At 35.3% G+C, this 26,474-nt stretch overlaps 1 long non-coding RNA gene across 2 annotated transcripts; it reads right to left on the bottom strand.

Annotated features, from left to right (window-relative positions):
* Nucleotides 1–548: 548 nt before the first annotated feature.
* On the bottom strand, nucleotides 549–26,124 carry LOC150103200 (uncharacterized). 2 transcript variants are annotated; one of them, XR_016548818.1, is made up of 3 exons: nucleotides 25,379–26,124; nucleotides 8,100–8,182; nucleotides 549–943 (listed from the first exon to the last, which is right to left on the bottom strand). It is a non-coding gene; the product is annotated as an uncharacterized LOC150103200 (long non-coding RNA). The 2 variants fall into 2 exon arrangements; XR_016548817.1 differs by lacking the exon at nucleotides 25,379–26,124 and adding an exon at nucleotides 11,054–11,655.
* Nucleotides 26,125–26,474: the final 350 nt, after the last annotated feature.

Below are 26,474 nucleotides of genomic sequence, written 5' to 3'. Positions count from 1 at the left end.
GTCATGCCAACAAAGAAACTAAGTCCATGAGCCTAGTGTATATAAATTAGCGTTTTCTTTAGTCAGTTAATCTATTTTGGGGGGAGCAAAAGTCAGCCACTTCCACACGAGGCTGACTAATTCGCCTTCAATTGAAAAAAAACCACCATAAATAGAAGTATTTGCATCTGAGACGGGATTCGAACCATCTAATCAACCTACAAAATGTACCTTGTTGTGCTCAGCTAGTCAGTCTTGTCGTCCATACTGCTTGAACTCAAGTGCTTTATCTTGAATCTATTTCTGGATGAGCCACACAGTAACATGGATAGACGTATTCGGTTAATGTTTTCAGTTAAATGAATGAATTCAAATCTCAAGTTTAAAAAATATATATCTTCATTGGTTACGACTACATTGTAATAAAGATGTTTATTATTTGTTTCAAATATACTCTGCATTTACGTTTTGTTTTTCTTTATGTTTACATAAATGCAAGATGGGATCTGTTTTGCAATAAAAAATAAGTATTTTTATTTTATTTAACAAATGTTTTCTCCATTAAAAAAACAACAAATTCCTATCAACATAATAATTGGTCACTATAACTCGGAATCCAATATAATCTAATTGTAGGCGTCTTTTATATGTGTTTACTTGACTCCTAGTAAAACTATAGTACATTCGTTCTATACATTTACTTCCTTTTATCAATTTTAGAAGCATTTTTATTTTATTTTTTACATAATTCGTAAACCCTATTCTGGAAACCAAGCACGAAACTTTTCTAGCCACTTCCGGCCTCCAATCAGCAGGGTGGCGGTCTCACACCGGACGATGAAATCCATCTCCTACTTAAAAATAATCACAAACATCCATGTTCTCGACCGGAAACCGAAGTGTTGATTGGAGAGCTGATGCTAACCTATCAAGGGTCGGCAGAATGTCCAGACATCTTCGAAAACTACACAAAAATATAACAGAATCAGGAGTTAGTGTTCAAAATAAAATTACATTTAAAAGAAAATAAATTTCGAATAAGAAAAAAGTCACACTCCTTTAGCACACACGTATCGGAGGAGACCAGTGACATGAAATACCATTTAAGACAAATCAGCGCTTGTTGTTGTATAGTTAGGCATCACCTACGAAACGCAGACATACATTTTTTAAAAATTCCGCAAGGGGCCGAGTAATTGAGTTTGATTATCTTTTACTCAATTATTCTATGGATAATTTAAATTTAAATAAAATATTCTTTAATTTTATAAGTCTAACGAACCTGACTCATTATATTATATATTTTAAGGGATTGAGAGACTGTGTGTGTGAGAGAGAGAGAGCTTGAGAAACATCTCTTTAAAATCCCCAAGCAGAGTATTAGTGATCAGCCATCGTTATATGCAAATGAGAGTGGGAAACAAAGGTTTGGACCTTGCAGCCATTAGTAACATTATCCACGAGGCGGAACCAAATGATAACGCTGTCCATGCGGGACTCGCCTAAAGAACAATAAAGTGGCACTCCTGATGGATGGGTAAGAAGGAACTGCACTCAAGTTACCTAAAGCAAACACATATCATTTCTGGTTCGATGCTTACTGGAGGGATTGGCTCCGGGCATCTCGCTACACTCTGTTACAGAAGCTGTAACGTTACTGTACCCCTTCCCATCAGCAAAACTCCATCACATCACCCCCCCCTCTTGTTTCTCCGGCGAACAACGTGGCCCATTCAAATTGCACGTGCACTTTCACGGATGAAGTGAAATCCTTGGACTTCCATATTTTAATTGCTAATACTGTGGTAGCTGCATTAAAAAAAATGGGCTTCCGTGATGCGGTTTGGATTTTTTTTTTTTTTTGAATAACTGAACTGGAACTGAATTACCGAATAAGATATGTTGAATAACAAATATGGATAACACATCATTTGGTTTGGTAAAAAAAAAAGAAGATACTGATTGCATATTGTTCAATAAACCGAATACATAAATACATTATATACTTTCTTCTTTGAATAATGTCCTTTTTCTGCGAAATAGTCAATCAGAATTGTTTAAAAAAAATTTAATTGTTGAACACGTGATTTTGTACGTTTCTGCTTCCATCGTTGCCATCGCAACAACATAAATAAGACAACAATGATTAAATGTCTGACAATCCAATTGTTTAACAAAAAAACTCCACCAATGAAAGTGAGTATCATTTTTACGTCATTAATGTTTAAAAGATGACCATTCAGGAATCGATATTGACTTCTTCTGCTAACCATGTCTGGTCACATCGTAGATCTGAAGACACTTGCGCTGTCAGTGACCGGCTCGTTCTAACTCTTGTGAAGAACAGCCCGCACTATAAAAGAACACCTATGACGAGACGAAATCCGGTGCAATCCATCAAAAGTGTTGTGTGTGTGTGTGTGTGTGTGTGTGTGTGTGTGTGTGTGGGTAGCGCGTTGACTCGCTTTGCGATCAATGCTGTCAAGTCACACAAAAAATATGCAGATGCCTTTCCTTCATACCGGACCGATTTCCTTCTTTCTCTCTTGAATCTTTCGTCGAAGAAACTAACAGGGGCTTGAATAAGGAAAGGAAGTGTGGGTGGTTTTTTGTTGTATAGATCATAAGATAGGGGAGAAAAAAAAAAGTTTGTACTTTCGCATTATGAAGATATTCAGAGCCTCTACTGAAAGAACGGAAACTCAACTTGAACGCTATTGTTAAGCCTAACAGAAAAACATTTCGCTTCCAAGAGAAATCTAGTAACAGAGTTTGGGATGACGCTTTCCAGCATCGCTGGTTGAATGAGCGATGGTGTTCTATTTTCTCAAATTTCATAAAACGATTAAAAGACACCCAATTTTTGTAGATATAATTATACGCCGTAAATAAATGTTATTATTGTAAAATTATTATAACTTATTTTCTTAATAAATGATCAAATTTTTATACAAAAATATTTATAATAAATGACCTTAATTTAAAAAATAATAAATCATCATCATCATCATCATCAACAAATTCCTGCCATGTACCCTCAAGGTACATGGCAGGGTGTACAGGTGTCTAGTATAAAAATTCAATATACAATATTCTACGCATTTCCGACCATGGAACTGGCTCAACAGAGTTAGCAAACCAAACACAGACCCCTCCCTATGATAAAAAAAAATAATAATAACGAATTTCCAACTCCAAATAAAGAATTGCATAAACTCAGCTGGTTATTTATATAATATATTCCACTGGCACTATGTGAACGTTTCCTATCACGATTATAATTTGTAGTCGACGCCAGTTACAATTGTCGTCTGGAATTCTAGACTGAACCATATCAGACAAAGTTCGTCTGCAAGATTTTCAACTAAATTTACTGGAAAGGGTCCAGTTTTCATAGGAAGGTCGTCATTCGGATAGAACGATTTAAAGAAAGAAGGAAAGCTGCATTATCAAAGATAAAAATGAATATTAATAAGAATAGTTCGAGTGGTGACTGTCGGAAAAATATAAATTAAGGAATACGAAAACAGTTCTGAGAATCACAAACTTCACTTTTCTACGAATAAATCGTATTCTTAGTAAAGTTAAATAGCGTCGAAGTTCTTGGTCATCTGCATAATTCCATCGTACACTCACGCATGTTGGGGGGGGGGGGGGGGGTCGCCATCTTCTCTCCATAAGGAAACACACTTCTGACACGGCATCCTCACAAGAATGCAGCATCCACCAGTAGATGATGGTGATTTGTATCCCATTAAACCTAATGTGTAATTATTTCTCTTTGCACGGACCACCATCGCCAAGACATACCTTGTGACTATCCCGGGCCATCAAATCCTGCCGCAAAAAAAAAAAAAAAAATTCCGTTCACGAACCAAATGTGCATGCTTGCAACATTTCCCACCCAGTGAACCAAGACGTTCGTAGAATGTATACATCGTCTTAAGGTCCCCGTAGAGCCAGAAGCCATAAAAACAACAATAAGTGTTTTCATTATGGGAGAGAAAGGAGAGATTAGAAACCATTCAGAGATTTCATGCGTTAATACTTCACCTTTTATATTCTTTTATTTCATTTATCAACCTCTTTTTTTTTTGTTCTTTTTAACCATTTAATTCTTCTGCCTTCCCTGATTCCGAAGAATATTTTCTCCCTTTATATTTCTATTTTCTCATTTTTTATTGTAATCTTTTTATTCTCTACGTTTGCCTTTACCATTTTCAATTGTTGAAACTGTAGATTGCGCATGCGTATAAACAAATCAATTTCAATAATGTCGTTTTCACATATCCACGTGCCAGTTTTTGTTTTCTTACAATTTGAATTGCCACCATACGCAAATTTTATCCATTATTTGAGGGAAATTGTCTTTTGTTCGTTGCTTTTCAGTTCCAGACGAATACATTTGACAATATTATTTCTATAAGAATTCTCCATTTCAATAAATGACGAAATATTATTAATTTATGCCTTGAAATTGTAGAGATTAAATCAATCGATACTTGAATTGCGATATACGGAAAATTAATGATAATATTAATTATCCATTTACTCTAACTGAATTCAAATAATCCTTAGAGAAATGGTGATGCAAATAATCTAAGATTGTTTTCACGTAGTCTGGTTGTTTTGAAATTCCACGCGGTATTTTGAATCACAGATTTTTCTAACATGACTCAAATTCAAGTTTGTTGCTTCCGTTATAAATATTGGATGTGTTGCATAAGGGAAGATTGGTGACGTACGTTACTCCAGACGTCTTATTTTTATCCTCAAATCTCAACTGCTAGTTTACGTGTCAAACTTGGGGGTAAATGTAATACGTGTATTGATGGCAAAGCTGGTGTCGTTGCATTAAAGCTAGAATCTTGAAATACTGATGTTGGTATTGATTTTTTCATATTGAAAAAATTTAACAATGGAATTGAAAATCTGTCAGTGAATGTGTTGTTAAGGTATGCTTTTGCTGATTATTATAAACGAAAGAAAATAAAAATCATTTTGAAAAAAAAATGACCAATAAAAAAACACATTATAGACTACATATATGCTTTTTTTTCATACATTTTAACTCATTCTTAAAACTTGATGAGTTGACTGTATTGTTAAAACTAACAATACAGTTAAAAACTGTACTTTCGGGCATCATAAAAATCGTCATGAACTCAACCCGTTTATTTTATTGACCTTCACAGTAGACTAATGCTACACAACCACCAGAACCTCTGGTTTAACTCACCCAAGCCTGGACATGCATGTTCTACATCTACTTACTTTGAAACTGCTATTGTTGATCTTAAGCCTAACTATGGAAGACTATATTGTTTGTTAGTTGTCTGTCGCTTGGAGTAATAATATGTGCCCATAGTTCTTGGGGATGATGCGAAGTGTACTATGTCACCGTAAATAACTATATATGTTGTCTATAACGTGTTTTTTTTATTGGTCATGTTTTTTTCAAAATGATTTTTATTTTCTTTCGTTTATAATAATCAACAAAGGATAAGAAATCTAAGATTATTTTTTTTTAGGTTTAAAAAAATCGAAAAATAAATTGTCATAATTTTGTTTGAGTTTTTTTTTTTTACTAGAAATTGAATTTGTTATCAGATATCGCCTGAAGCCACACACACACACACACACACACACACACACACACACAGACAAAAGGTTCTTTTGAATGGACGCTTGAGTGAAAGTGGTGGAAAAATTATAGATTATTCTGTTGGATGCAGTTTTGTGGAGTTCATAATTTAGCTGTGCTGGTGTTGAGATTATATTAGCGAGATAACACTTTTATATGTTATCACAGCGGTAGAATAGTTGAGCAGTTTCAGATAATAAAATATTTAATAATTTTTATTGCAGCAATTTTGGGAGGAGGCGATGAAATCGGAAATGAAATTTTTCCTGCACATCGTAAATTAATAATTGGATTCGAAACCCGTACCCATTTTCAAGGTTTATTTCAAATTATGTGGAGGGTGAATGTGAATGGCCTTTGCCATGAGTGGAAAAAATACCTTCAAGGCACTTTATAATTATTCAGCAAGCTGGTACAAAAATTAACTTTTCCTTCGGATGACTGCAATGTATCTATTGCATCCCCATCTAAAAACTCCTGGGTACAGGGAGAGTTTTTAATTTGCCATTGACGTCTTTTGCAATATTTGAGTCATGAAGGAAGTCTATTTAATATTTTTAAATTAAGTCGATATTATTTGAAATATTTAAAATGGTATCTCGAATTATTGTGCGTATATCTTTCCATATAAAGTCTTTGCTGTACCGAGAAAAAGAACCGCAGTAGCCGATATCAAACCTCCACCATCTCACCAACTTTTTCAAAAATCGATGAGATCAAATGCTTTTAAAAGAGAGAGAGAGAGAGAGAGAGAGAGAGAGAGAGAGAGAGAGAGATCGTATCAGTAGTGAAAGGTCAGAGAAGCTGGAAGAATTTTATATCCTCATCCAAAATTTCTGGCAGGATACCACCTATGGAATAGATCGGGAGGTGACTTTGAATTCTCCAAAACAAGCACGAGAGGAATGAAGCCATACATTTTTTGTTCTTTCCTTTTTTCAATTTTTTGTCGAGAATTTAAAGACCATTCACATACTCACGCAACAACATAGCGCAGCACATAACTTCTTAATCATCTTATATTAGTGATGTTATAGTGGGTTCTCAAATAAGTCTGAAAAAAAAAACCCCAAGTTATTCCTGCAGTGAACTTATTTCCTTTGTTTTTCTACGTCTTATCGAATGATCTTTATTGTGTTAACGCGACCCTCTCATCATAGTCTATTATCAGTATATTTATAAAGCCATATTATTTTGTCTGTAATGCATCTGCTATAAAAACTAACACGTGCATACATTTAATGATTTTATTTGTGTAAATCTCAGATATTTCTTTTTATATCAATTCCACACATGAGAGGTCTCAAAATCTATGGGCAAGGAATCAAAGAAAAAAAAAAACATCTATTAATGGGATTCTTGAAGTTTGTTTTTTTTTGGGGGGGGGGAGAAGTTGTGTTCATTGGGGTAAAACGATATGAGAGGAATTCCAAAGAGCAGATGTATATGTAATGAAGGAAGTGGATGAGAAGAGGGATCGGAGAATTTACAGATGAATGGCTTATGGATGTCGACCAGCATCTGCTCATGTTCGTACATAATTAGAAGCAGGGAAGAATGGCAGTGGTCAGTTCATTGGAGTAGCACCCATAGAAACAATAAACAAAAAAGAATCCAATAGTTTATAACTCATTTTGCTAAACATAACCTAAAATTAAAGATTCGGTTTAATTTTTTATGCGACTCCAACCCATGAAAGGTTTATGTAAAGCACAATTCGTATCGTGGGTGGACTAAATATTTTTTCCATATTTTATCAATTTACGTGTTTTGTATTATATTTAAGTTTATACAGTTCGAAACCCCTGCTCGTTAGACCAGTTCACTTTCTTCTCTTTTGAATATGAGGATTCGTTAATATGGTTTTTATATTTATATGAATCCCAAAGGGATTTATAATGTTTATTCTGTGTGTGTGTGTGTGTGTTTATATGAAGACATTTCTCATATATCGAAAAGCGCTGTCACTTATTAAAAATCCCGACTAATGTTAACGAAAAAAAAAAAAAAAGAACTTTTATATTAAATAAGTACGGCGCACGTGCACACAAACGGTCATTCATTTTCCTCTTTCGTATCCCAGTCCATAATTGCTTTGTGATTGCTTCTTGCTACAATAAGTCTTGCACTGCTTCTATCAGTCCATGCAAACTGTAAAAAAAGTGTCATGCAATGTAAATAAGTGCAAGGGAGAGAGAGAGAGAGAGAGAGAGAGAGAGAGAGAGAGAAAAACACAAATCTATATTGTACTTGATCGAATGTGAGTTGAACAGAATACTTTACCACCATCTCTTGATGGGGAAACGAACGTTATAAATCATTTATCATTGGGAAAACATCCATCACTCTATGCGGGTCATTAATGGGAATAGCTCAGTTTAAACCTTATCTGAAAGTATTTGTTTGGAACCGAAGAATACATCTTGTAATGCAAGATTTAAAATAGTCTTTCCAATTTAAACAAATACATGCTCACCATAGGAAAGGCGCCTACGACATGGGATTGTGGTTATCAGTCATCATTTCGCATTCTCATTCTTCCGATTTTCCAAGCTTCTCCTAAAGATAAATTTATGCGAATTTTTACAATTCCGAAAGTTGTTATAAAGCTAATAAAACAGACAAATAGTTTTTAACCGACATTACTCGTGTGTGCCCGAAGAATCGAATCTTTTTAGTTATAATTTATCACACGATTTCTTTTTGTATTTATGGGATTGTCAGTTGGTTCTGCAAAATGCGCCCACTGTTATCAAAGTAATCTCTGAATACGTAATAAACTGCACGTAATGATCGATAAATTATTAAATGCGTGAAAGAAAGAAAAGATAAAGAAATACGCCGTCTGGAAGAACGAAGATTAATAGAAACCATTCAAATACAAGAAAAATGTAGCAGAAACTATTGCTGTTGTAGTTTCTGCTACATTTCGTTTCCAAGATGAATAAACAGGAATCACCATATAAAGGGTAATAACATGAAAACAACAAATTAAAAACCTTATATAGTAGGAAACAATTAGAATCGCTATATGGAGGATGTGGGTTACTTCTACACCTCCTTAAAAGGAATATTATTCTAGTCATTACGACATTCTAAGTTCAACAGAAGCACCAAATGATGGAATCCACGGGTATACGCTCACATTACTGTAGGCTACGTTGAAAAGAGGAATGTTTCATTATTTTACAAGCAAACTGGGTTTGTTATAAGAATTAGAATAACCTCATTTATCGATCCAATCTCTTATTGTCCCTGTTCCATTATGTGTGTTCGCCATTCTGTTACGTCCCTTACCATTGTGTGCGATACGTACAAAAGCTGTGCTGTTCTACTTAAAGGTTTTTTGCAGTATTAGATTGTCTGAGGTAAAAAAATACATTATTTGCAACCCTTCCCTTCAGCTTTTATCATTTTACTGTCTTTACATGTAACTTTTTTTCCATTTTAGTTTATTTTTTAGTTAACGATAGTTCTTAAAGTTCTTAAAAGAACTGGGAGATGGACTGAGTCCTTGACTCTTTATCCCGTCATCTGAATGAAGTAAATCTGTATGGATGGAGTGTTGTTGAGCTAAAAAGCTCTAGTCATGGCTGGGTAACGGCAATAGCCAAGCCTCAGTTAAAACTTCATTGGCTACAGCATCGCCATTTGTTACCTTGGAAGTCCTAAAAAGGACTTTTGATCTGCTGGTCTTAGTTAACGATAGTTCCTTTTACGTTATATTTAAAACAATATATTTAAATAATGAAATGGTGTATTACAATCTTTTGAATGAATTTGATTTTTATGCTAGTTAATATGTTAATTTTGTATTTTCTGTTTTTGTATAGTTTAGAATTATTTAAGTTATAAATTAATTTACTTGTAAAATAAGACATCAGCCATTCTTTTACAAGTATTTTATTGTGAAAAAACTAAACTATACCACTAATTCAACTATGAATCGGTAGATGGAGCTCCACACAATGAGAACAATAATAATACTATATTACTTTAAACTGCTACTACACTCACGTATATTTTAGTATAGATTTAAACGACAGTACTGTTTATGGCGTTGGGGGGAGGGGGTAGATTGCTCGGAATAGCACACTGTGTAAACTTCGAGGCTGTTACAGTTACGACGTCGAACTTTATCAAGTTAAAAGCAAAAAAAAAAAAAAAAATCAACGCGTGTCATCGCCTCGGAGGGTTTCCCCTTAGCACGAGCCGCGCGACTATACATCTCACACGCCATTCAACTAATCTTTAGCTGATAAGTTTTTGTTGAGTCCTTTCACGTTCTTATAGCTCTAGAAAATCAGGCGTTTGGCGTGCCAGGCGTGCGTAGGTGAAGGCTAACAATTCTCTTCCCTACATAAAGTGACGATTTTTTTTCTTTTTTTTTTTTCTCTCCTACAGGAAGGGATCTAGATGGTGGTATCGGAGAGACGCCATCGGGGCGACTTGTCATTGGCGACTGAGTTGATAATCTTTACGCTGTTGAGTCGTCAAGAAAAGCGAACGTGGTCTACGAAAGAACAGACGGCTTGTGTGTGATTGCATTGTCGGAAAAACCAAGGAGTCATCTTTCTGTTTCCCTCTTCTCTGAAACTGATTTGGTGCTCTGGAATTGTTCTCCACCCCCCTCCAACAACAACAACAACAACATCCCCTCTTTCTAGAAATCATGGCGGACATCGCAGACTACCAATAAACTAATGTCCTTGCCGACTGTGCGTGATCGTCTGTGTGGTGTGTCCCACCAGTGTCTTTGTGTCGTTCCCGTAGACGGAAATTGCCGTTCACAATTTTCTGTGTGGCTTCTTCTTCTTCTTCTTCTTCTCCTTCACAACAAAAACAACAACAGCAACATGCTCATTTACTGCCCAAGTGGATGTTGGTGTCATTAGCAGAGACCTCCTGGAAATAACCTGGTTTCATGTATGTGGCCGTGTAGGACAACGCATTCTAAATGGTACTTCGGAGAATCAGCGTCGTCCCAGGTAAGAATATTTCTTATATTTGAAGTTTAAAAATCATATGTTATTGCTAATTCTAGGCAGCTTTACTTTAAAAGGTCTCGGAAATTCTTGTTAATTTATGAATTCTACGATGATTCATTCTATATGATCTATTTGACGGTAAACCATTTAATATATATGCTCTGTAATACTGTTGTATGTTATCTACGCATGCGTAAAGTTCTTTCCACCTTTCTAAGTATTATTTGTGCAACCTTTTCCAACACTGTTGTTATTTGAAAACTAACCGTTCGGAGATGATCACTCTAAACTTCGCTTACTGTTACCTTGACAACGAAAGTATTATCTAAATTATTTTCCATTGAATTTGTAAATAATTATATACACTGCAACAACAACAAATTATAAGAACCATAATAATAAAGATACTTATTTTAGTAGCCAATCTACAATATTTATTTACCTTTAGGCCTGTACAGACGTTTTATGCGTGTTACTATAAAGAAATCAACAAATCATTAATAACCGGTAATAGAGCTTCTCTGTATGACACTACTGTACGTAGGAGAAGGAACTCACATAGATATTTCCAAATAAACATATTTCAATGGACAGTTCATATACGTTTATCAAGAATTTTCTTGTTAAATGGGTACTAAGTTTTCATTACGGTCAGTTGAATATTTCCTTAGGAAAAAACTGAAAAATAGTATACAATTAATATAGGATTTATTGCCAATAAATTTGTGATTATTTCTTGGTATATTTTATTATTTGGTCAAGGTTACTAATGTCGACCATTGCTAGCAATTAGTTTTACAAGAATCTAAGACACAAAAAACACCACCAGCGATATCTTTTGAACATCAAAGTCCTTTCTTTATCTTCTATTAGCCCTGTCCTTCCAATGGCTCTCTTTGATCTCTTACGAAATAGCTTTTCAGTGCCCCCTGGTGATAAGAATCCTCCTGAGATCTGGTTAAAGGTTCTTTCTGCGTCTAAATGAAGGGCAAGTTAATTAGTTGACACCGTAGAGACGTCGATGGTGGATTAGTCGACGGAATAAAGAACTTTTCTTACGCTTCTTGCATTAGCAGCTTTTGTTTCTGAGAAGATTTTGTGATTATTCTACTTATAATAGACATTTTAATTGGCACTTTCGTTTTTTGTAACTTCATTATTTCTACATAACATTTTATTATGATTTCTATTTACTATTTTCTAGCTCTACTGAATAATTTATTATCAGTTTTTAACTTTGTTCTGTTAGAAGAAATCGAATTAAGACAAAAAAATTTAGCACACTAGTTAAATAGCATTTCCAATCATCCTTAAAAGGACTGGCTTAAAGTGGCGATGCAAGAATTCTTTTCATATTCCCCGTTATCTGTAAAGGACAGTGTAGGGATAAGGTGTTATTGAGCTATATAAATATAAATATAGCTCTGATCATGGCAGGAGAGTAACAGCAATAGCCGAGCCTCAGTTAGAACTTCTTTGGTTACAGCATTGCCATCGATTACTCTCCCAGGATGGGTTTTTCCTTTTACATCCTACCTCTCGCATTTCCAATGGTCCTTATAAGGACTGGCTTAAAGGGTCGAAGCAAGAATGCTTTTCATATTCCCCGTTATCTGCAGAGGACAGTGTAGGGATATGGTGTTATTGAGCAATTAAAGCTCTGATCATGGCAGGAGGGTAACAGCAATAGCCGAGCCTCAGTTAGAACTTCATTGCCTACAGCATTGCCATCCATTACCCTCCAAGGGTATTGGATTGAATGAATCAATCACCGCATCTCACGGTCGATTGTTCACATCATTTCGGACACTTATAATATTCCATTTATTATTTTATGATATGAGATATTTAAAGGTGGTTAATATAGTTTTCGATTCCTCAGAAAAAAATTAAACTACTTTAACTTTAAAAAATAAATTAACATAAAATAGAAGTTACATTATTATTTCTAAGAAAAAAATAATTTTTGAAACAAATTATATGGATAAATGACGTAAAATTATAGATAATGTTGCATCGCCTAAAACAAAAATATTAATAGATATTGAGATAAATTGATCGCTGTAGCGTGATTCTGTATTCCAAGTAGTATAATAATCATGCTACTGAGAATCGATATGAATAGTTATCTGAAACATATTTATTGAATATATTTCCGATAACTTTTAATTGCATTCAGTTACTAGGGAAATTACATGTTAGTTACAGCAAAATATAAAAGAACGTGATGATGGCGCTATTCCTGTATTTATCGCCAAAAAAACTCTACAGAATTTCAAAATCACTTCTTTTAGATTGCAGCGCCATCTTCATACAATGCAATTATTACTGTTACATAAATTTCAGTTAATAATTACGTATACTCTTTATAAAATGAAGAGGAACGAAATGAAAGCAAAAGCAAAATATGTTAAGGTTTAGGGATCTCATTCATCGATTCGTCTACTTGGAATATCAGTGACCAAAATACATAATTCAACTTGGCTTTCTATGCATAAAATTCTTTATTTTTGTTTGTCATGTTTAGTGCCTATTTGGTTGAAAACAAAAGTGAAATCACGATCTCCGACACGTACCATACCAGTGATAAATATATATCAAAGAATCATGCATACACTATTGAACTAATAACTATCACATAGCTCTGAATCGGATTGGAATGGCCTACGATAAATTTCAGTGCATTCGAATGGAGATAACAATGCCTTTCGATGGAACTTCTAGCTCCGAGGCATATTACCAACCCTCTTGGGAAAGTGTCCGTTTTAAAGAAATTGTATTCCTCACTTACACCACTTCTCTTTCAAAGAACCCCTCAGAGATCTTTCAAGCAACCGTATGTGGCTTGGCTCACTGGCAGATGGAAACACATGTAGGTAGTTTCAAAGAGGTGATAATCTCAATCGGAACTAAAATAAAGTAGATAAATTCCACGATAGTTACCTTTATCCCGATTGATATTTAAATGCATTTCTTAAAGTGTTCTCTTTGACCGATAAATATAGATATAATACTTGAAGGCAGTCATGAAAAACGCAATTTTACTAGCTATCCCGACACGGATTTACGAGCCACTAAAATCTGAAAGGTGTCAATGAAAACAAAATTTTGTTTCATAAAAGTGCCATCCATGATGGTCCGGACAACATAAAATCGAAGAACATCACAGGTATTATATGGCATAGAATATGCGCGTAAAAAACAGATTCTGGTGATGGAAATAGAACGGTCGTTTTGATTAAGCAATAGAAAAGATTCCAATCACCTTAAGATCTTCAGGAAAATATTAAACGCTTGCCATGTTTTTTTCGGTACCAAACTGATCTTTTAGTGTGCGTCGACAGCTGCCATCTATTCAGACGTGCTGTAGCTATAAAATAGGTTGAAAGCAGGAGTTTGACAGCCGTCCAAGTGTTCAAATTCCCTTTAAAATTAAAAGTCTTTTCGTGTATCAAGATTAAGAATTCTTTGAAGTCTGTAAAAAAATCTTTCTGTGCATTGGTCTTTGATAAAAAAAAGGCTAGAATTACAAACCTTCAGAATCTACTGTAATTGGCTAGAAGTGCAGTTTATTGTTAGGGGATGAAGAAGGGGCTGAATCTCACACTGTCAGAAACAGGATCACGAAGTGACAGTTAAAAGAGCTTCCCTGAAATTTCCGTCATCTACAGAGTGAGTCGCATAAAAATGCGACTCAAGAAAAAAACTCCTGTTAGTGTATTAAATACAAATAATGCGACCATTACGTGCAGACATTTTTGGCACAACAAACATCTCTTAATTTTTTATTTTATGTTATTGTCGAATGAAGATTAAACGAACATTTTAATCCTTGTTTTATACTAGGATTTAAATAAAAAGCTGGATTTAAATGGCTGGCTTATTTAAGATTAACCAACATTAAGCATTAAAAATTACAACTTTTTTCAGTTGAATTTTTGTTTTCATTTCCAGGTGGCGCCCAATTCCATTCCATTATTATTATGACGTACGAACGTTTTTAAACAAGTTTAATAATATTTGTTTTTCAGGATTTGCTAAATCTTCATTTTTATTATCCTTATAAGGACTGGCTTAAAGGGGCGAAGCAAGAATGCTTTTCATCTTCCCCGTTGTTGTCTGTAAGGTAATTGAATATTGAGCTATTAAAGCTCTGATCATGGCAGGAGGGTAACAGCAATAACCGAGCCCCAGTTAGAACTTCATTGGCTACAGCATTGCCATCCATCACCCTCCGAGGGTTTCATCCATCCGCTTAAAATCACGATTTGCTAAATCCTTATCCTTATAAGGACTGGCTTAAAGGGGCGAAGCAAGAATGCTTTTCATCTTCCCCGTTATCTGTAGAGGACAGTGTAGAGATAAGGTGTTATTGAGCTATTAATTAAAGCTCTGACCAGGGCAGGAGGGTAACAGCAATAGCCGAGCCTCAGTATATATATATATATGTGTGTGTGTGTGTGTGTGTGCACCAGTTGTAATTTGAACGTTATTTTAACAATTCATCAATATTTTGAGGGCAGCATTTGAGAATCATCCACACGTAGAAGAAAATAGTCAGTTGTCTTTTAAAACAATCCAGTTTACACGGTAAGATTGTACAAAAACTTAACGTAAAATGTTTGAAGAAGTGTTTTTGAAAATCTCTGGATAACAAATGCACAAAAAGGGTATCCAAACTTTCTCATGCATCTTGTTGGCGGGTCACAACAAGATGCATGTAAGAAAGATTCCCATCCCAAGATGATGCAACTCTACTTCCTGTGTAGAAAGATGAACGTCAATTTATCTTCAGATAAAATGGCGTGCGAACAAGAAAAAGCCATCGATCTCATGCACTTAACCTTTAGATTCGAAAAAAAAAAAACGAAATAAAAAAATCATTGGTGTTGTTAAAGGATGCTCATCCAAGTAGATCGACAGATGTTGTGGCCTTCAATTCCTGACAAAGAGTTTAATCAAAGGGCCAAAGAAAACAGGTCACCGCATTCATTGCACCCATTAGTTAGAAAGTGTCACAAATGCCATTATTAATGGTACATGCAAAAGGCCTTTTAACTTAGTTCACGGAGTTAACACCTCTTGAAATGTTTCAATCAATTGAAATGTGAGTCGATTGGGAAGTGTTGACAAGGACGAATAGCGTTTAGAAGAAGCATCACAGTGTTATATTATGGGAATATTATTAATGTTCCCATTTGCTACTGCATTGAACGCATCTTTCAGATCTCTACTGGAAGAGTTGATGTTGTTTCGGCCAAGGGAATCATTCTTATAACTCTAGCTTTGAACTGTAGATTTATTAGAGTATTTCTGTATTTGACAGAAGATTTATCATCTCAGGGAATTTTTCCCAACGTACGAAAGGTGACATCTGGCGCACTTAACTGTGTGAAGGAAACAGCTGTGTTAAAAGTATTAACCCTGAGTGGAGCTACAGAAAGGAAATTATGATAATTGGAAGATATTTCTGTTATCCCTCTGAATAAGACGTTCGCTTAATTGGGGTAGTTTATTGGCATTTCAAGACAGTTTTGTGTACGTCTGCGTGATGTACTTTAAAAATAAAAACACGCCGAGAGAGTGGGTTAAAGATTCGAAACAATTTATACGAGAGATTATCCAAATAACCCCTTTAAATATGCGAAATCTTTTCAGTGTCATCTGTGTCTATTACGTGGTTTTTGTAGTTTATTTAAGTAATGTTTTTCATGTTAATGTCTCATCAAGTGCGCACAGTTTCGTCTTTCTTAAAGTAATATTCTCGTTAAAATCTTTAGGCGGAAAAAATACTATTTTTAAAGAACCGAGGGAAAGAAAGAAGTTATTCTGAGTAAATGATAACTGGAATTCTCATAAAGATGAAAGAACATAAATCAATCTTGTAGAATGTCTACATTAAAAGCAATACATAATTTCAACGTAATCTTGTACAGAAATTTTCTCTCCACTTCAATACTATAAAGATAGGTTGTCTAGTGTTTGTTCAAGATTATAAATTGCATGACGGAAATTCAATATTATCCGAAAGGATGGGGGGGTATACGATGAACACAAATGCAATTATGTGCAGGATACAAAGGCTGACAGCTCAAATGATATCTACAAAATTAATAAGTGGCGTAACAGATTGAGTGTATTTTAAGGGCTAATAGGAAGGACTGAATCCCATTAGCTGCGATTGAATCAACTGGATGATAAAGTGTTTGCTGGAGAATTGACTGACCATCACGGGTTAAGATGAAAGTTAGAAAACACATTATGCTACTTTAAAAGACATCAACCGATAGGTGGAGCCACCTTAGGCATATTGGAAAGGAGAGAGAGCTCAGTATATGCTAAGTTGCGATATGCAAAGATTTCATTTCGAATTAATCGACTACGTGTATTACAGATAGTTCAGACTGTTCCAGTGGTAACAAGTAAGAAAAATAGAACAGAAATATGATCATGAAACTCGGAAAAAAAAATTTTTTTTAATTGAATTTGTTTTCAAGATATAGAATTAAGTCGTTCGCTTGCCAACGTTAAAGGAGACGGAGAGAAAGTCTTTGGTCATTCGAGAATGACCAAAGACTTTCTCTTTGGACACCTAATGGAACACTAATGGATATATTATTTTCTTGCTGGGAAAAATCTTCGGTAAGCAAAGATGACAAAAGAAGTGTCTCTAAGGCTATGAATGTCTTGACGTCACTGTTGAAGCGGAAGCTTTCCCCTCGCATTTCATTTCATTTAGAACTTCCAGCGAAAAGGAGTTAACAAAAGGGCTTCAGGACTCATCGTGGTCCTGAGAGGTATTTCGAATTCTATTGACACCATTCAGTGAGCTGACCACATCTATTTTAACGTCAGTGACAGAATTGTGTTGATCCAAATAGCTGGATGGACTTTTAGTTCTTTTCATTCTGTTTTATGTACCTTTGACCATTAAAAAAAAAAAAAATGCTTTTCTCATTGTTCTTAACTACCTTACCGGCCATTATGGATCAAATACGCATCCTCAAACGCTTCGTATCCATCATATATTTCAATGTAATATCGATGGTATTACAATTTTAATATGCACTTCGCATCCATGATAACCTTGACGTCTTGGCGGAAGCGTTGTTAAAATGATGTTTAATTACAGATATTAATAAATGGATTGGTAGAAATGAGTTGCTGTTGATAAATATTTTCAGAATTTGCAAATTCTGTTCGAGATATCGCACTGAATATGTTAATGGCAGTTCATGCGCGATCATCATCATATGTGATCACAATGATACTAACCAGTGTGAAGGATCGAAACCACATCTGCAAATTCACATCCTAGATGATACTGAGCAATCTGCAGAATCGAAACTACATGATCAGCAGGATTATAATACTAAATAAGCATGTGTTACCTAGTAATCTGAAGCCTCCGTACCTGAATTAGTATGAACAAGCCCTTTGTTTGGAAAGATCCCGGATTCGAATCCTCTCTGTAACGTGAAGAACTTTTATCACATCTTTTCAGATGGCTAATTCACCATTTTTCATGGTGTGTTGACCGGTCTCATACAGACGTAAAGGATTTTTCTCCCCGAAACTTTGGTTTTTCAGCCATCAGAACAGGCAAATCGACCCCGTGAACTCATACGGAGGTAGAGAATTCACCCCTCCCTGAAACTCGGTTTTGCATCCCACAATGCAGGCAAACCGGCCATAAGAACACCCGCAGTTAACAGACATAACTCTGGCCTCATAGCCTGAGTTGCTTCGGCCGTAAATCCAAATAAGCCAAACTAAACTAAACCTGCAGTCAAAAAAACACTTGCCCTTACGGGATGGGGCAGAGAATCGACGTGCCGGCTGCATTAATCGTCGTGATCCCTCATCAGGGGACTCTGTCCGTCCTAAGGGGCAGATGGCTCTTGAAGAAGACCTAGTAATCTGTTGGATCTAAGCTACATGGTTGACGAGATAACTGCACAAAGTGATTTTAATGATACTGCACCATATTATACACGTATGTCCACTGCATCGAAGCTACGTTTCTGAAGCAGCATCATATCACTGGTAATAATAGAGTTGAACCAACCTACAGGATCAAAAAAGCTCCTGATCAGGATTAGGACACAAGTGATACATGATGATCTTATGGTTGAAAATTACAAGGTTGAAACGCACGTTTGCATATTGATATGGTGATCAATGTACTCGATCCTCCACATGGACTAAATCACCACAACATCGTGATGCACGTGATCATAATGATAAAAACGATAAGTTTTTGATGTTCACTTCGAAGATGCAGAATCGTTTGCCCCCAAGGCGCATGCTCCTGGCTACGTTTACAAGTGATAACATGCGGCTCTCAAGGACTGCAGAAAGAGATAGCTCTGAAAAAAAAAAAAAATCCAATGAATCCGAATTACATTAGCGGAAGAGAACCAGTGTGGGTAAAATAGCGGTTCATCGCGTGCTGGCGACGAATGGTCTGCTGTGCGGCTCACGTTCGGATTCGTTACGTGCCCAACAAAGTTTGCCAGTTATCAGGATTAGCAGCAGGAACGAACGCTCCTGTAGGACGAACCGGTCCTCCGAAATGGCACGTGCCCGGCCGCCGTAGATGGCGTCGGACGAGAAGTCTTAAAGTTTTTGGAGAGATCAAACAGAATTACCGGGCAGGCGTGTGACGTCAATTGTGTTCGGATCTTAGTTTCGCTCGAGAAATAAAGGATTTTTCCCTTTGTTTACAGCCTTAGAAAACGATCGGCAAGAGACGGAGGGTTTGTTTGCATGCCGCACGCGCGGTTCCTTTTCGGGTGAGTTTCGGAGAGAAATGCGAAGATTTTTATTGTCTTCTTTGACTATGGACGAACAAACTGATCTTCCTCTAAGTACACAAAGTACTCATTGGCGTCCTTGCCAGGGCGCGTGAAATAAACGTAGCTCAGCGTGAAATGGCTTTGGACGGAAAAATTCAACTTAATTAATCCATGCCGTTTACTTAGAACGTGACTATAACTGCCCTTTCGCCATAAACTTCCTCAAGTAATCTTGCCGTACAAAGAAAGTCTCTTTCTTAACGAACTTTGTCATTACACGGAAAGCGAAACGCTTTTCTGCCCAAATTAAAACGAGAGTTTTACGAACGAATGCATTCGCCGAGCCACTATTACCTTCACACTACCAACCGACTGGTTGGACGTGTTCTTGATCCGATGTGTCGCAATAAAACTGTACGTTTTTAAAATATCCGAAGGGATAATCTAATAAAACTGCCCAGTGTGGTGGTTCTGTAACACAAGTGCAATTTTACATGATAATGGTCTCATTTGAACATCAACTTAATACTTTAAATTAACCTGTCTAATACATAGTATTAGTTGTTTTAAGGATACTTGCGACATAAGACTGAATGATATAATCACGTAATCACAAGAAAGATATTTATTTAACCAAATATTTCGGTCTGGAAATAGCAGACCATCATGTTTCTACTTCAAAATATTTCGTTTCATACTTAGTGATATAACATCACGCGGCATGTTCTAATTTCAACGATCTATTGTTAGTATTCTAGCTTGTATATATTTTTTTTTAAACTGTTCTTGTAATACCACCGACGATGGTCTGCTATTTCCAGACCGAAATATTTGGTTAAATAAATATCTTTCTTGTGATTACGTGATTATATCATTCAACATAGTATTAGGTTTTCCTCTTCTGGATCTAAGTCTTTCTCTTTTCCCCTTTTCTCATAAATAAATCAGACAAACCAACCGAAGCGCACACAATTTGCAGATATAATATACTCTCCTCATAGGCCTAAGATATATTGGCCTAATTCTATCGGTTCCAGTCTGTTTACTTAGATCCTTCTGAAGAGTGTAACAATGTGACCATTGTTTGAATATTAATCGTTTCCAACAGATAATTTCAACAATGACGTAATTTCTCACTTTAAATGCTCATTGTTTTAAACAAATGTGATTTTTGACCATCGCAATATTTAATCTACCCTTTCTTCCTGCAAGGTTCTGTATTACGAGGTTTAATAAAGGATGGAGTTCAATTAAGGATTCAAAAACTTAAGTCAAATATGATGCATACAGAAAATGTCTTTTTCTTTCTCATACATTCTTATAAACGAATAATTACATTATGCCTTAGTTAAAATCACGAAACAAAATGGGATTAACGATTGAAATACTGAAGTATATAATATTCCTCTAGTAAAGGAACTTATCTTAATGATTTTTAAAGGTTCAGGAAAAGGCGACTGAACAACATCAACAATGACACTTTCTTTCTTTTCTGTTGTATTCCCACTTTTTTGCCAAAAAAGGCTAGGACTACAAAAGCAGTAGCACCGTAACGATAATAGAAACCGGTTGACGCGAAGATTTGTTTTGCCAAATTTCATCAAAATCTGTCAAACAGTTTCACAAACGAAAATAAGACAACGTGAGCGGAAACGAATATCCTAAGATGTTCCGATACAAATAATGTTGGTAATAGAAAACTTAAGTGATCTTTTAAGCAAAAAAACTAAAACACGATTTTTAAAGACGCGAATAGTTGAGCTTGTTACTTGACAATATGATTAATGTCACATCCTATGAATGTCTGAGTTCGTGTCGCTGTCAGCAGACGTTTTTTTTTTTTTTTTTACAGTTTCCAATATTATAACAGACTAAATGATCACTCCTTGTGTCCCAATAACAAAGCATATTTCAAGTGAAACCCATTCTGTCAAAGCCGAGACGTATTAGGCTAAGTACTTCAACCTTTTAATATGCTTGGCGATCTTCGTATGGCAGACAAGAAAGACTTTCTTAATACAAACAGGCGGAAGTTATTGCAGTGTTTCTGTGGAGCGTCAAGAGACATTATCTCGGAGCCTGCATCTCATGAATATACATAAAACGCAATATGAGATATAATTGTAGCTTATTTACATATCTCCTCCAATTATCTTTCCCCGTCTTGATAGCCCGGGCTTGTTGAATACAGACACTCCGTATTGTTCTTCGTTCTTTTGAAACTTTTCCGAGATGAGGATTGGACACAGCATGACACTCATTTAACTGGAACGAACAGGAGTTAAGATGTGAAAGATAAGTCGTTACAACATTTCTAAGCAATTAAATTATCTTCGGAAGATAACGGAATCAAATGAAGTAAAGATACTTTACTCTGAAGAAAGTGGATGCGTTGCCGTACGGCAAGAGTCATCAGCACGCTTTCCTTTCGGTAAAGCATCCTGATGTACGTTAGATCGGATGATTATGAAGTCATTGATTGAACTAAAGTGAATGATGGTTTTGGGGCAGAAAGAATTTCGAAATATCTTCTATTTCTCCCTCCCCACATCATAATGGGACATCCCTTAGCAACCGGTTAGCAACTGACTGAACTAAACTGAATAATAGTTTGATACAGAAAGAACTCTTCTATATCTTCTACCTTCCCTCCCTACGTGATTTAATGGGACGTTCCATAGCAACTCTATCTCCATGATACTTAAGTGTCGTCTCTAATATGTTTTTAATAGTAGGACAGTGTGTGTTGCTCCCTTGCACGATGTGCCAACGGAACATCGTGCGAAGTCCTCTTTTATCGTTCATAGACGCCTCAAATGGAGTCCATGATTTGCATGAGGAAGCAATGATTGAATGGGTGCATATGATTTGTCATTGTCACAAGCTCCCCCTGTTGTAACGATTGCATGTCTGATGTTCCCTCCCATTGGTGACCATTACACGCTTACAATCGTCTGCTTCTCAGTGTGCGAGCATCTTCCTGTTCCCTGATGGAGAACTCGAGTGTTCTGATAGCTTCTTAAATGCTAATTGAATAAAGGATTCGTTTACGTTGTTCAGGATGAGCGTTGAGATGCGAAAGATAAATGCATACAGAGATGCTTGTGTGTAAAGATGATTTTTAAAGTACTAACAGTTCTTCGTTCACAATCAACCTGATTTCTTATACATGAAAGAATGGATGTCATATTAAGAAAAAAAATGAATATTTCCCATTTTCTCAAATATTATACATTTTTCTTGGATTTTTCTCTTTCGTTACGACAATGCTTATTTTGTTTGTCTTTGTTTTCGTCTTTTTTTTTTTTTTGATTTCTCCAATTTATTTCGTTCAATTTTTCTTTTTAGTATATACGTTTCTCCCAAGGCACTTCAAGATGATCTTCCATTATGTGCATTTGACCGAAGATTTTCCCCTAATTGTTATCCTTCACACATCATGATGACTCGCGTTTATATCAGCCTACACGTGGATACCAAAATTTTCCACAAACGCATTCAAATATGCATTACAAGTCAATAAAACAAGCTAAGCTGTACTAACACGAGAAAATTTATTTTTTGCATATTAAGGTAACTTATTCATATATTCATGAGCGTCCGTAGAGGGGAAGCAAACGTTAACCTGGGATGTACTTGTGAAAAAAAATTAAATAATTAAATAAAAATATATTGATGTAATTATTTGTCTCCAAGTTTTGCTCCCCCCGGAAAATTTTCTGCGGACGCTCATGCATATATTCATTACGAAGTCACTCAGCATTTTAATATCAGTTATGCTAAAGAATTAATTCGAGTGTCACCATTTCCAAAAGTTACCACCAGGTGATTCAGTTGATTTAAACTTGTTCATCAGGAATTATTAATGTACGTCACGATTCATAATTTTGTATGTTTATTGTTCCAAATGCCACTTTTGATGTTACGTGCACCATTGTAAGATAAATATTCGTGAGCTCTCATATATGAATCACTTATTCGAAGTAGGAATATTCAGAATAACGCAAAGCGGAGAAAGTCGAAATAGTCTCGTGTAAAAAAGGACGAAATTCTCCTTACCCAACTGCACGAGAAAGAGAGAGAGAGAGAGAGAATATTCATAAATTGCATGAAGACATTTGTATTAAAATACATGTTCAAGAATCAGGTAATCAGAAAGACAAAATAAGAAAATGAGGTAAACAATTTCATCATTTGTGTGATGAAGATGGTAACAGGGTCTTCTTCATCCTCGAAGAAGCTGGCTGAACCGTTTACTTCATCGATTTCCGAATTGTTTCTTAACTATTGTGTCACTTTCTTTGCCATCTCTTCATATTTAAGAAAACATTTGAACACATACATCGGCTTTTAAACTTCAATAAGGAAAGAAAAACACTAATAATAAATTGGACGCATTTAACGATGTTTAGAATAATAAAATGTTTAATTTTCAATAAATTTAAAAATAAAACTGGAATCTGGTGATAAGTCAAGGTTTCATTGGAAAAAACTTGGGTAAAAAAAAAAAATTAGTAACTAACTCGTCAGTTAATGATTGGAAAGTTAAAATCGAGCTCTATTTAAATAGAAGAACTAAGATTAATCCTAAAATCTTTAATGATTTGAAAAAAAAAAAAAAAACAGTGAGATCTATGGACACGATGAACGAATTAGCTACGACACTCGAGGAGTTTAATAATTTCTTTGAAAGGAGTATTTATGTGGATGAAAAGAAACTGGAGGAGAAGGGGAAGTATTGGATAAGAAATCTGATGCGAGTATAAGGAAGAAGCTTGCTGATATCTTTAAGTGTCTAATGGGAACGGAGATTGGGATATCGGTTGCTGGTTGGAGTTCTTAAGTTTACCTGAAGTAGGCTTAAACCTCTTAGGACCGTTTTAATGACTGGTTAAGATTGAGAATCATGAATTCGATTCTTATTGAAAATTTAGAAGCATATTAGTTCGAGAGAGAGAGAGAGAGAGAGAGAGAAGTCACAATTTAAAATGAAATAATGAAATGAAAAAAATAATAAGTAGGATTCTCATCCCGAATAATACGATTCGTTTAAAGAAGTTATGAGAGAAACAGACAGTGGTAATTAAAATATTTATTAATGCGAATAAATATTAAGCGCAAAATCTCTCTCTCTCTCTCTCTCTCTCTCTCTCTCTTTGGAAACGAAGATACTGGAAAGGGTCTTCGAAACCGGAGAGGATAACTAATCGTTCTGGTGACGTAAGTTCTTTATCAAGTGATCTTAAAAGGTTAGAATAGTCAAGGAATTAAATGTCAACAAATGTATTAGGTAAGAAGATAAATCCGGGGAAGGAATATAAATGGATTAGAAAGAGTTTTGCAAAGAGATAAATAAATCCGAGGATGTAAGTACTTTTGGTTGCAGCAAATTTAAGTTCAGATGATCGAAAAAGCAACTATTTTTGATTTAATTAAAAAAAACATCAGTCTTAGGGAGAAATAAGTTTTGACATTATTATTATAATCTCCCACATTATTAATGAATCTCAACGGGATCGAAGATAGAGAGGATTCGCTGAGTGTGTGTGGTCGGATCTTGTAAGAATAATTATTAGAATCGGTTGGTTAGTAATTTATTGAATTTAACCGGAAAAGAAAAATAGGCTCAATTGAAAGTTACACTTTACATGTCGGGACGTTTGACGTATAAGCCTTTTACTCCGCGCTGAGTAAGGATCAGCTAGAACGAATAGTAAGAATTTCGCTGGAAAGAAAGTTGGATCCAAAATCAACTTCAACCACAAGACGTTGGTGATGCCAACCGTGTTCAGTTGATGTGTGGATGACGAATGCGTAATTAATCATTCATATATGGTTAATGGCATTTATATAATCTAGTATTATTATACTAGATTATATAAATGCCATTAACCATATTACTTCACGCCTATTTTGGTATTGACTACACCTGTCAGAAGATTAAACAACAACAATCAGAAACTACTTACTGATCACCTTTAAAAGAGATTGCCACAATGTGAAGGCTTTTAAAATTTCTCGATTAACCGAAATATTCTTTTTTCTTAGTTTTACCTCCTTCCTTTCTCTCTCTCTCTTTCTCTCTCTCTACAAAGCATTTATTTTCTGAACGAAACAAATGTAATACTTGATCGAGAACTAGTTGGTTGATCTGAAGATTGGATCATCACTCATTTCAAGAAATTTAGCGAGATGAGATCTAAAAATTGAAATGTTCTAACCACCATCATTCGGATAATCGAAAACCCGTTTTTATCACGAGTTTATGACCGTGTCAGTGCTGTTATGGAACGCGTTTATTCACACTGTTGTTTCTGTATGCGTAAGAAGCTTTCTTCCCTTTCTTCATCACATAACCCACTTTTTTTTTTACGTTTTTGCTTTTGATTTTCAATATAAATTGAGATTCAGCTCCTGATAGATTTCTCATGATGGCATCAATTTTTCTTCTAACTTCCAAAAGTGAATTTTGGAGAATCGTTTCTGTAGCTTTAAATATTTTCCCATTTGATGATGGAAATCGGTTGCCTTTATTCAATGGAATAATAAACTGCGAACTCATCTTTCGATATGCTTTTGATACAGTTAAATAACATTTTGTTTTAAAACAAGAGCCTAGAAGGCTTCGATTGGATAAAAGGATATGAAATATCCTTCCTATCATAGCTAAATATTTTGAAACTTAAAAAGATTTTCGAAACCGATAACAATTCATGAGAATACAACCGTCAACATCCTTTGGCATCGGAGATGCTGCGTATTGTATTACTTAAAAGACACGAACTCTATCCAGATATGTTCGCCTTTTATTACGGATTCACTGGAGTAGACAGCAGTTTCGTATTGGTTCGAAACAGAGGCCAAGAAAAATACATAAAAGAAATTTAAAATATACAACTGTTTTCTCAAATATTTCTATCGTGTAGATGATGCAAAGAACGCGCAATATGTTCTCTATATCATCTACTACTCGATTTAAAAATATTTAAATATAACAAACGTTTCAAGTAAATAAAAATGCATTTATGCATTTTTATTATTGCAGCCCTGAAATTAAAAACAACT

The sequence above is a fragment of the Typopeltis vanoorti genome, chromosome 9 (genome assembly GCF_054136105.1).
Source record: "Typopeltis vanoorti isolate ZY-2024b chromosome 9, IOZ_Tvanoo_1.0, whole genome shotgun sequence".
Classification (NCBI taxonomy): domain Eukaryota; kingdom Metazoa; phylum Arthropoda; class Arachnida; order Uropygi; family Thelyphonidae; genus Typopeltis; species Typopeltis vanoorti.
Note: the sequence above shows the minus strand (reverse complement) of the source record. Positions and strands in the feature narration are given on the sequence as shown.